This window comes from Macaca mulatta, chromosome 4, assembly GCF_049350105.2.
Source record: "Macaca mulatta isolate MMU2019108-1 chromosome 4, T2T-MMU8v2.0, whole genome shotgun sequence".
Taxonomy (NCBI): Eukaryota; Metazoa; Chordata; class Mammalia; order Primates; family Cercopithecidae; genus Macaca; species Macaca mulatta.
The window spans coordinates 89,245,869-89,258,144 of NC_133409.1; the positions used below are offsets into that span (position 1 = coordinate 89,245,869).

The 12,276-nt window shown below is 38.3% G+C and overlaps 1 non-coding gene and 1 pseudogene across 2 annotated transcripts; both read left to right on the forward strand.

Moving 5' to 3' along the window:
- Positions 1 to 313: 313 nt before the first annotated feature.
- Positions 314 to 8,297, forward strand: LOC144340725 (small ribosomal subunit protein eS7 pseudogene; annotated as a pseudogene). Its single transcript, XR_013417015.1, has one exon. The product of XR_013417015.1 is annotated as a small ribosomal subunit protein eS7 pseudogene (transcript).
- On the forward strand, positions 4,469 to 4,607 carry LOC114677768 (U4 spliceosomal RNA). The gene has a single exon (XR_003729215.2). It is a non-coding gene; the product is annotated as a U4 spliceosomal RNA (small nuclear RNA).
- Positions 8,298 to 12,276: the final 3,979 nt, after the last annotated feature.

Consider the following 12,276-nt stretch of genomic DNA (forward strand, 5'->3'; position numbering starts at 1 on the left):
ATTATCTTAACTTTTTGAATGTTCTGAACTTGGAGAAAGGTCTAATTAATTTTCAGTGGCTCAGTGAGATTTAGGTATATATGAGCATTGTCCAAAATACGTACAGTCGCTTGGTTTCAGGTCTGTGATGCATGGGATCATGTGATGCCAAAAGGCACCAGGGCCCCATATTTCCTGACCCCTGGTAAAGTTCACTGTCCGCCGTTAAACTGGCAACTGACCTGACACCAGAGCTATCAAAGGGAGATTTTTTTTTTTTGAGTTCTACGTACACTTGATGATTCTTTTGTCATTGTGGTTGGTTTTCATTGTGTCAATAACTTTTGGCAGTTGGTCTACTCCTTAACCTGAATAATCAGGATTCATCTCTTTGCATTCTGTCTCAAATGTCTCCACTGATGTCTTCCATAAGCTGGTTCCAAATCTGCATCTCCTGGTGGGGAATCCCAGACTGCCCCAAAAGATTTTGAGATCCATTGGCATTCCAGATTTTTACTCCCTTGGAGACAATTACTTAGCATCTGTGGATAAATCGTATATGTAACACAGTACTACAGTAACTCCTCCAAACACCTCTGCAGGATACATGTTTGGTTGCCAGCAAAGAAAACTCTTCTGTTCAAGGTACTGCATGCTGAACATGCACAGGGTGCTGGTGAGTCCTCCTCCTGAAGCCAGGGCAAACTGTGCTTGATCTTCCCTGGGCACTGCATTTGGCCTCAGAGATGCAGCCCTGGCTTCTGGTCCAAGAAGGTGAATGCTAAGAATCTGTGCTACACTCTTGCTGCAAAAGACATCAGGCCTCTTGATATTTTGAGCATGTTTTTATGTAGGATATATTAACTATGGATTTCACTTTAGGAGAAGAGTAAAAGGACTAAATATATTTATAAATAGGGGGGCTTGGTCTGATAAGATTGAGAACTGCTGAACACAGATATGCTATTCCTGCTAATAGTGTCATTGAAGAGTAGACTTAGACAATTGCAGCAAAATGGGAAAAGTTTGGCGATAGTGGTAAGCACACAGTGCTATAAACGCACACAGGAGGGCACTTAGGATGGACTAGGGAAGGGCCAGGCAGGGTTCCCTAGGAGAGGTGATTTTTGAGCTGGCCTACAGAAATATTTGGAGTTATCCAGGTAAATGAAGGTTATTCTAGTTAGATGAAAAAAATGCCTTGGAGGTATGAGATGGCATAGCATTTATAAAGACCTACAAATGGATGAGGCAGTTGAATCAAGGGAAATAGTAGTGTTTCGATTGGATAAGATGCCAGGTTGTTCATAGGCAATTATTGCTTCTCCCTCCTGAGACTCCATTAAAATGAAATAAATCATTTCCCCTTCTGTCCTACTCCCATGTACAGTCGGTGTAAATCCACAGAGAAAAAGGGAATGAGAGAGGGGATGTTAGTAGATGAAAGATTGTTACAGTTTGTGAATTTAGGAAGTTCATAGAAGCAGAAATGTTATTTAAAATATTTAAAAATAAGTACGATGTGGGGCCCAAGCAATCAGAAAGAACTGCCTGTTGTCGTGCAGAAGAGTTTCCTGGAGACCCTCTGCTGAGCCAGTGGTGGGCTGCACAGTCTCTGTCACCCTTGGCTTCTCTAGATGTACTCTCCACTAAACTTTTAGAGCTGAGAGGACTCCCTTGCTTTTTGACTACCTGATAGTTCAGCTAAAGGAGGCATCAGGGGTATCAGGATCATTATTCTACTCGTTCTTTCCCTGCTGAGCCATGGTTTTGTGTGCCTGCTATCCTCTACCTAGGACCACAGTTTCTGTAGGGTAATCTATTCTATAGCTATAGCTCTGCTTGGTTGCACCAACAGTTTCCTTTCTTGCCTCTTCAGGCTTAGAGGAGGTAATAGCTTTCTAATCTTGATGATTCTGGTGTCTTGTCCCATCCTTTGTTGGTTGGTTTCCCTTAACCCTCTTCATGCCGCTGTAAATGGTCTCTTCATTAAATCTTTCAATGATCCCATTTTCTGTGCACCATCTGTTTCCTGTAAAGAGTTCGTGTGGGTGCATGTGGAAAGGGGGTTTCCCAGGGAGAGAATGAGGTGGCAGGGGGTGTGCAAGGGATTCTGGAGAGGTAGCTAATAACCAAGAAGGACAATAGGATTTCTGTTTCATGAACTGTCATGGCTAACCTGGTGAATGTCAGTTAGATATCAGTTCTGGATAGGATACAAACTATGTACTTATCGGAATAGAAACTTACACAGAATATGAAGGGCTTTGTTTTTGTCCCCTCAAATGCACAAAGGGTCAGGATGGCATATATTTCAGAATATAGAAGTAAAGTACAGAACTAAAAATGGTACCAACAAAGGAATGCCTTACATGTCTGAATATGGAACTGGAATCTCAGCTCTTATTTCTATCCAATAACTAGTTGAACCAATAACTAGATGTGTAGCTTTCAGACAAAAGATTGTAGGTTCTTTCTGTATAGGAATTAAATAGTGAATACTTGAGATTAAGGGAAAATTTAGGAATATTGACTGAAAAGCTGTACTCAAGGATGTTTGTTCTCTATTCCTATAATCCCATCAAGCCTTTGTTGCACATATTCCAGTCAGGAGACTGGAGAACTCTTCTGGAAAATAGAATGGCTTCAGGGAAAAGTTCTTCATATATTGATGTTTAGAAATCACCAGTGAAAATGTGGCTCTCCCCACCTGTCAATCCAAAGTGAAACATGTGAGTTGACATACTTCATCTATATTAGAAAGCTGCCTGTTAGCTTTTTAAGCTTTCATTTTTAATATGTACTCAAACCAAAGATCTCTTGGCATAAAAGTAAGCCTCATAAATTAAAAACAAACAAGTAAAATAAACATACAGAGAAAGTGCCCAGACCAAAAAAATGTGTAAATCAGAATTAATCTCTCCCAAATAAGAATTTCACAGCTCCAACTAAAACTTTAAGGTTTGTGAGAACATGTTGTAACTGTTAAAAAGTCCCAGAAAGCAACTTTAAAAATTAACATGCAGGTAAGTTAAAAAATCAGGTGGCTAGAATAAAAAAGGGAAGATTTGGAACATAAAGTCAAGAAAATTTCTCAAAATATAATAAAAACAGAGGTGAAGGCCAGGCATGGCAGCTCACACCTATAATCCCAGCACTTTGGGAGGCTAAGGTGGGTGGATCACCTGAGGTCAGGAGTTTGAAACTAGCCTCTCCAACATGACGAAACCCCATCTCTACTAAAAAAAAAAAAAAAAAAAAAAATAGTCGGGTGTGGTGTGGTGGTGCATGCCTGCAGTCCCAGCTACTTGGGAGGCTGAGGCATGAGATCATGGAGGTGGAGGTGGAGGTTGCCGTGAGCCAAGATCACACCACTGCACTCCAGCCTGGGAGACAGAAAAACAGAGGTAGAAGGCCAGGTGCTGTGGCTCACGTCTGTAATCCCAGCACTTTGGGAGGCTGAGGCTGGCGGATCACGAGGTCAAGAGATCAAGACCATTCTGGCTAACATGGTGAAACCCGATTCTGCTAAAAATACAAAAAATTATCCAGGTGTGGTGGCAGGTGCCTGTAGTCCCAGCTACTCGAGAAGCTGAGGCAGGAGAATTACTTGAACCTGGAGGCAGAGGTTTCAGTGAACTGAGATCACGCTACTGCATGCCAGCCTGGCAGTAGAGCAAGACTCTGTCTCAAAAAAGAAAAAAATAAATAAATAAAACAGACGTGGAAAATATTAGAAAAAAGAAGATACTTAGAAGATAAATATAGAAAGTTCCACATCTGACTAAGCTCCAAAAAGAAAGAAAAAATAATGAAAATGGAAGGAAGGAAATGATAAAAATAAAATACAATAAAATATTTTACAATCGAAGTGTATTAATATCCAGATATAGAAGCCTTACCAAGTTGCCAGTGCCAAGAATGGAAACGACCCACACGAGGGCACTTCATAGTGAAACTGCAGAGCACAGACGTAAAGACAATTTCAGAACACAGATATAAATACCTTCTGAGTGTCAGAAAAAAAGACACATGTAAAGGACTAGGAATCAGAATAGCGCCAAACATCTCAAAAAAAGTCTAAGAACAACGAGAGAGTAGAAGATGGTTTTCAAAATTATGAGGAAAAACTCACTCTATGTATCTATGTATCTATGTATCTATGTATCTATGTATCTATGTATGTATGTATCTATCTATCTATCTATCTATCTATCTATCTATCTATCTATCTATCTATCCATCCATCCATCCATCCATCCATCCATCCAGCCAGCCAGCCAGCCAGCCAACCAGCCAGCCAGCCACCCTCCGTCTGTCTATTGGTCTATCATCTATCATCTGTCTATCTCTATGTTTCTTACTGAGAACTTTATACTTAACAGTGAAAAGGGCAGATGAAGACCTCCTCATGGAACCTTTGTTAAGCAATTAATGGAGGATATGTTCCAGCAAAATACGGGAATAAATCAAGTAAGAGGAAAGCATAAGCTTTGCACAGGGGGAGTATGGTAGCCAGTGAGGTTTATCCCGAGTGCGATTATTGCTAGTTGATAACGTTTCCCAATACCCCACCATGACAACTTGAAACATAATCGGTATTGGCAATTTTTGACAGTCTCTAGTGACCAAGATTTAAAAAAAGAAAAGGAGGCAAACATAGTATCTAGGGAACCATGTCTCTAACAAAGGAGAATAGCAAAAGAAGTACCTGGCCGAAAACCGTTCAGAGGGCCTGCAGAGCAACCATCCTTGTTCAGAGCAGGAGAGTGAAGGTCCCCATGATGCAGAACTCCATCCAGAAAAAAAGTAGACTCAAGGGAATGGATGAAATTGTCAGTGGTAACTTAGAGATGAAGGAAAGTATTAACGATATTTAAATGAAAATTATGCAAGCCAAAAAAAAAAAGAATTTTTTAAAAATTGACACAATAGTAAACAAAAAGCTCTATAGAAAATAATGTCTTGATCCTCTTCCTAAACCGGTGCTCAGCAAGGAGAAGGCCATGTTCATTTCGGGCGCCAAGATCGTGAAGCTCAATGACGAGAAGCTGGACTAGTTTGAGTCCAGCATCTCCCAGGCTCTTCTGGAGCTGGAGATGAACTCAGACTTCAAGGTTCAGCTCAGGGAGCTTAATATTATGGCAGCCAAGGAAATTGAAGTTGGAGATGGTCGGAAAGCTATCATAATCTTTGTTCCCACTCCTCAACTGAAATCTTTCCAGAAAATCCAAGTCCAGCTAGTAGCAAATTGGAGAAAAAGTTCAGTGGGAAGCATGTTGTCTTTATTGCTCAGAGGAGAATTCTGCCTAAGCCAACTCGAAAAAGTCATACAAAAAATAAGCAAAAGCATCCCAGGAGCTGTGCTGTGACAGCTGAGCACGACGCAATCCTTGAGGACTTGGTCTTCCCAAGGAAATTGTGGGCAAGAGAATCCGCGTGAAACTGGATGGTAGCCTGCTCGTAAAGGTTCATTTGGACAAAGCACAGCAGAACAATGTGGAACACAAGGTTAAAATTTTTTCTGCATCTTGGCTGGCATAGAGAAACCCTGTCTCTACTAAAAATACAAAACATTAGCCAGGAGTGGTGGCGGACGCCTGTAGTCCCAGCACTTTGGGAGGCTGAGGTGGGCAGATCATGAGGTCAGGACATGGAGACCATCCTGGCTAACACAGTGAAACCGTCTCTACTAAAAATACAAAAAATTAGCCAGACATGGTGGCGAGCACCTGTAGTCCCAGCTACTGAGGAGGCTGAGGCAGGAGAATGGTGTGAACCTGGGAGGCGGAGCTTGTAGTGAGCTGAGATTGCACCACCGCACTCCAGCCTGGGCTACAGAGCCAGACTCTGTCTCAAAAAAAAAAAAAAAAAAAAAAAAAAAGAAAGAAAGAAAGAAAGAAAAAATCTGGTGTCTATAAGAAACTCATGGGCAAAGATGTTAATTTTGAATTACCAGAGTTTGAATTGTAAACAAAAATGACTAAATAAAATATTTTCACAGTTTAAAAAAAAAGAAAAAAAATAATGTTTTGATAACTTTTTCTTTGCAGCGAGTTATATTTTCTGAATCAGATTATATTGATTCAACTGAAAGTAGCCTTTAACTATATTTAAGAAATAAGAGAGAGGAGGTGGGAGTATAGGAGTTAAATGCATGTGTGTCATATATGTAAATTTAAAGATAAAGTCTGAAGTATTGATAAATCTAGATAGAGAAGTATAAATCTATGTAGCAGAGACTTCTACAGGTCTCCTAGAGGCTGTCTCCCCTTGTCCAACAGGAGGCTTTGGCACATGGCTGGCCAGTGCAAGCAATACTTCTCTACCCTCCCGGCTGGGATGAAGTTTTGGCTCATGAGTTGTATGTACACGTTTCAAATGACAGCAACTAGAATCCTTCAAAGAACAGCATGCCCATGTGCCTTTGCCCTTTTCTCCATCTTGATGTCTAAAACATAGATTCTACCTCAGACCGTGAGGACAGAGGCCACATTCTAGTGGCAGTGGAATATGAACAGGGAGAAGTCTGGCTCTTTATACTGCAAGTATTTTATGTAAGACAAAAAAAAAAAAAAAAAAAAAAAAAAACAACAACAACAACCCTGTTTCTCTTATTTGAGGCATGGCATTGAACTTGTCAGAGCCAAACCTAAACTCTTTTAGCATAGTATGAGAAATATGGAGGAAATATCCAGAACCAACTGAAATAATAAAAAATGGTTGTCTCTGGAGAGTATATTTGGTGCTAAAGAGGGACAAAGGAAAGAGCTACTGTTTTCCATTATAAACTTCAGCAATAATAAGCCGAATATGAAATTGCTGTTTAGTAGACTGAAATTGGTTGAATATCAGCAATTTACTATGCTTCAATCTAATATATATATTAAACCAGGTGCATGTATTGGTATGATTAAAAAATCTTTGAATACAAAAGAAAGAAAGAGGAGACTGGGTAAGTAGACAGGAATCTAATCTTGAAAGACCTGCTGTGTCATAGTGAGGGTCTGTGGTTTAATGTGATCAGATTGGTGTTTTGAAGATCATTCCCACAGTAAAATGGAGAATATACTTTATAGTATAGCTCCATTATTTAGTAGCTATTGTAAATAATTTTAAAAGGTGCCTTTATAAATCAATCAAGACAACAAATAATGAAAACTAAACTAAGGCTGTTGCAGAGAGGATCAGGTTAAGAAACAGGTTATCAATCAGAGAAAGAGAGCAGGAGATGGAAGAGAGACAGTCTGGGAAAGTGGTTAAGAATCTGGATCTGAAGTCCCTTGGACTGTCTGTTACCCTATGTGTGGCTTTGGCAAGGTTCTGTAATCACGCTGTGCTTCCCGTTCTCATTTACAGAATGGGGATAACAATTGTACCTCCTTTTTAGAGTTGTGGTGAACATTACATGCAAGAGCACATATGAAAACCATACAGAAGTGGTGAGAGTACACGTTCTTGTCTTTTTCCGCTTCTCAAGGGGAATGCTTCCAGCTTCTCCCATTCAGTATGATGCTGGCTGTGAGCTTGTCATAGATGATTCTTGAGTACACATGGACATAAGATGAGAACAAGAGACACCAGGGACTACTACAGGAGGGAGGGCAGTGGGGAGGCAAGGGTTGAAAGACTAGCTGCCGTGTACTAGATTCACTACCTCAGTAATGGGATTACTCATACACCAAACCCCAGTGGCACACAACTTACCATGTAACAAACCTGCACATGTACCCCCCGAACCTAAAACAAAAGTTGGGAAAAAAAGGAAAAGTAACAAACTACCTGGTGCAGAATAAATACTGAATAAATGTGAGCTACTATTATTACTATAGGTTGCTTCATCCATTGGAGGAAGCGCAGGAGAAGGCACAGCCTGGGCGGTGGTAAGATACTAAGCTCTGTTCTGGAATGTGGCATTTGAGGTACTGGCTATCTAAGTGGATTTGTCTGATAAAGAAGATTGACAGGACAGAAGTTGTGCTACAAATAGGATTCATTGGGACCCAGGCGGAATTTGAAGCTATGGGAATGAATTCATTCTACATCTAAGAGGAGTATGTAGAGTGAGGAGAGAGAAGAAAAAAATAGAAACACCAATATTTAAGGAAAAGGGAGGCTTCCAAGGAAATTAAGAATAACAAATCAGAGATTTGGGAGAAGGGCCAGTGGAGAACATTGGGAAGTAACAATTTCCAGGAGTGTTTCGCATGCCCAAACTGGAACGGGATGTAGACAGGTCCTTTGACTTTAGCAACTAAGTGGGTGATCACCACGTTGGTGGTCCGAGGAGCTCAGGAGTCAGAGGGCAGAAAGCAGAGGTGCTGCCAAGCATGACGAAAGCAAACTGAGCCACTGGGGGCAGAGTCTTCTTTCTAGAAGCTTGTCTGGGAATGAGAAAACTGGAAGAGATTTGAGAGTGTTTGCACATGTAAATAAATAAGACTTCAGAGAGGACGGAAACAAAACAAAACAAAACAAAACACACCACAAAACAAATAGCACACATGAAAAAGCAGGGTCCCTGAGATCTGTTCTCTTCTGATTTTCCATTTTGCCTTCTCAGATAAGTAGAATGTGTGACAACAAAAAGACGAATTATGATTCTTGGTACTTAATTATGTAAGATCTGTTTCAAAGCCTCATGGGAGAGTGTTTTGTCCTGTTACATATTCTTTTTCTGTATGCTTTCCTAAAAAGTGATAACAACATATGCAAAGAAACACCGAGAGAGAAATCAATCTGAAATGACATTGCATGTCTAGAGATTATTTTCTATGCTCAAACAGAAATAACTCTTTTTGATAGCTTTTCCTATTAGCATGCCACTTTAAGGAAGAATAGGAAAGTGCTGAGCTTCACAGTCAGAAAATGCTTTCTATTTTAACTCCTTCAAAAAGGTAATGAGTAATTTCATCTGTCTACAAAACTACATGTGTGTGTATGTGTGTGTTTAAAAAGTCCCGGAGGTCAAAATAAGTCTTTATATAATTAGAAATTTTGTGACCTTTCAATAGAAAATAATCACAAATAATGGAATAAAATATGTTTTTTGATCTCAGGTGTGACAAAGTCATTTCTTATAGCAAGAAGTAAAGGCGTACAGCCACTGGAAGGTGGCTGCTGTGCTGTGGTCTCTGTTCCCACAGCCTTGTTTAGTAGCCACTATAAATAGAAACAGTGCACATAGGAGAACAGATGCACTTTTCCACATCAGCATCAGACTGCTCCCAGGCAATGAATGGCCATTGTAGCTGAGCATAAGAACTGAATAATTATTCTTAAATTATTTTCAATGCATATACTGCTCGACATGTAAGGGAATGGTTGTTTACATGTATCACTTTGAGAAAACTGAAGAAAAGCTCAATAAGAAACTGCTCGACATGTAAGGGAATGGTTGTTTGCATGTATCACTTTGAGAAAACTGAAGAAAAGCTCAATAAGAAATTTGCTGCAACGTGGATCGAAGTGGAGGTCATTATGTTAAGTAAAATAAGCCAAGCTCAGTTTATTTGCATGTTCTCACTCATATGTAGGAACTAAAAGAAATGAATTACATAAAGGTAGAGAGTAGAATGGTGGTTACAGAGGCTGGGAAGGGTAGCACGGATGAAGAACACTTGGTTAAGAGGTACAAAAATACAGTAAGCTACAAGGAATAAGTTCTAGTGTTCAATAGCACTGTAGAGAAACTATAGTTAACAATATTTTTTTGTATATTTGAAAATAGATAGAAGAGACAATCAGGAATGTTCCCAATACACACACAAAATAATTGGTTGAGGTGGTGGATATCCCAGTTACCCTAATTTGATCTTTATGTATTGTGTGCACATATCTAAAGAAAACCCTCATGTACCTCATAGATACAACTATTATGTATCAATTAAAAAATGATCATCATTTGTGATCTGTGTTTCTTGTATGAGTTCTGATTATGCTCCAAATACTATGCTATGCCCTTTAAAAAGTATTTAACATTTTAAATATTTATGATCCTATGCCATAAATACTAGTATTACCCCATTTAGCAGGGGAATAATTTTAGACTCAGTTAAATTACTTCTTATGTTTTGAGATTTGGTATGTGAGATTTAAAGCTACTACTGGAGAGAGCAGTCTTCCTCTAGTTTGAGAATTGAATGATATTTTGGGGGCAAAACAAGTAAGATATGAAGAAAATACTTAGAGGCAATAACCACTTATTAAAAGGGAATTCTTATGTCTAAGAAATTTTCATCTTGACTAAAATACTCAGCAAAGTACTGCTATTCTGACTGTATTTGCAGCCACATACATGCATATATATATACTGCATATATACATATACTGCATATCTATACTGCATATATACATATATATACTGCATATATATACTGCATATATATATCTATATAGATGTTTGACTAACTCTATTAGTATTTTTTGCAATGTCTCTCATTTTATGAAATTGATGTATTCCTCAAGAGTTGCAGGCTATTTATTTATTTATTTTTTGCTAGCTGTTTATAGCTCTATTTGAAAAGGGCCCTAGCTGTGAACACTGGGTAAATAATTGTTTTATATTATCAAGAGGACAAATGATTATTTCCCAAATAAACACACTTACGTTTAACTAGCTGTACAAATGGGGAACTGAGTGCTCCAAACCATGTGACTAAGATACAAACTAAAGAGAATACTATGGCACATGGTACCACTAGAGATGGGACCACTCTCTGGCAAGAGGATGGAGCCAGCATGTGCCTAGGTTGTTCACAGCCTAAAGGCATGCAATCTCTTGAGCTCTTCTTGCTAAGGATTATTTAGCACAGCGTTGTATGATTCCTGCTATGTTTCCATGATTCCAAACCTTTTAAAAAATATTTTTATATACTTCCTATGGTGTCCTAAGAAAGTTTAATGACTATATTCTCTTTTATTTCTTACGTATTATTTTCGCATTATTTCAAACTTACAAAAAAGTGAGAACAGCACACAAAATTTCTGTTATATGTACTTTTACCCAGATACACAAATTGCTTAAATATTGACCCCATTTACTCTCTTATTTTAACTTATGCTTTCTAAGTATATGTTTGTATTTTTCTCTGAAACACTTGAGAGTAAATTTTAGACATCACGCTCATTTGTACTAAAGACATCAACGTGTTTTTTCCAGGAACAAGGATATTCTCCTGCATAACCACGATGCAATGATAAAATCAGAAAAGTTAACATTGAAACATTACTATTATCCATGGTCCATATTCAGATTTTATCAATTGTCCCAATGATATTCTGTATAGCTAATTTTTTTCCCAGTCCAGGATCCATTCCAGGATCGTGTATTGAATTTAGTTATATTTTTAAAATCTGGGACTGTTCCTCAGTCTTCCTTTGTGAGTCATATCTTGACATTTTAAAAAGTGCAGGCTAGTTATTTGGTAGAGTGCTCCTCAGTTTGGGTTTGTCTGATGTTAACTCATAATTAGAAATTAGATTATGCCTTTTTACCAAGAATGCCAAACAAATGATGCTGTGTCCTTCTTGGTGGTTTATAGCAGGTGGTTTGAGATTCAGTTGGCCCCATTACTGATGATTTCAACCTTCATCACTCATTAAAGGTGCTGTCTACCAAATTTTTCTTCTGGAAAGTTACCATTTTTGTCTTTGTAATTAAAAAACAATCTGTGGGACATTCACTGTTGACTCTTGCCTTGATGAATTATTACTATGATGTTGCAAAATGACAATTTTCTCTCATAGTTTCTGCAGCTATTAATTGATATTGCATTGCAAGGAAGGACTTCCTTTTCTCTCTCATTGTGCGTGTTTGTATGTATTATGTGTTTATATCAGTTTAGACTCATGATTTTTTATTTTATTCCATAGGTTGTAATATTTTACCATCATTATTTATTTTGATGCCAAATTGCCCCCTTTGTATTTGAATTTTTAAAAATAGCATTAACCAGTTTTGTCATGTACTTTAGTCACGTGACCTGCATTTGATAACTTCTGGCTGATTTCAAAAAATAAATATATTCTCCTGACAAGGAATTTCATTCTATTTAATACAGACGAAATGAATAATGAAAAATTAATAATTTTGAAGAGAACTTTGTTGTAATCAGTATACAACTTCTAAAAAACAATCTACAAATACTATTTTTTCATTGTTAGTGTTTTATAAAGTTCACTACATTCATAGGATGATGCTGCCTCTTAGATTTTAGGTTTTGGCATATTCACATTTGTTGCATTTTCTGTAAGATTTTTCTGTTTTCTCTGTTTAGACACTCTTTCGACCCAAAT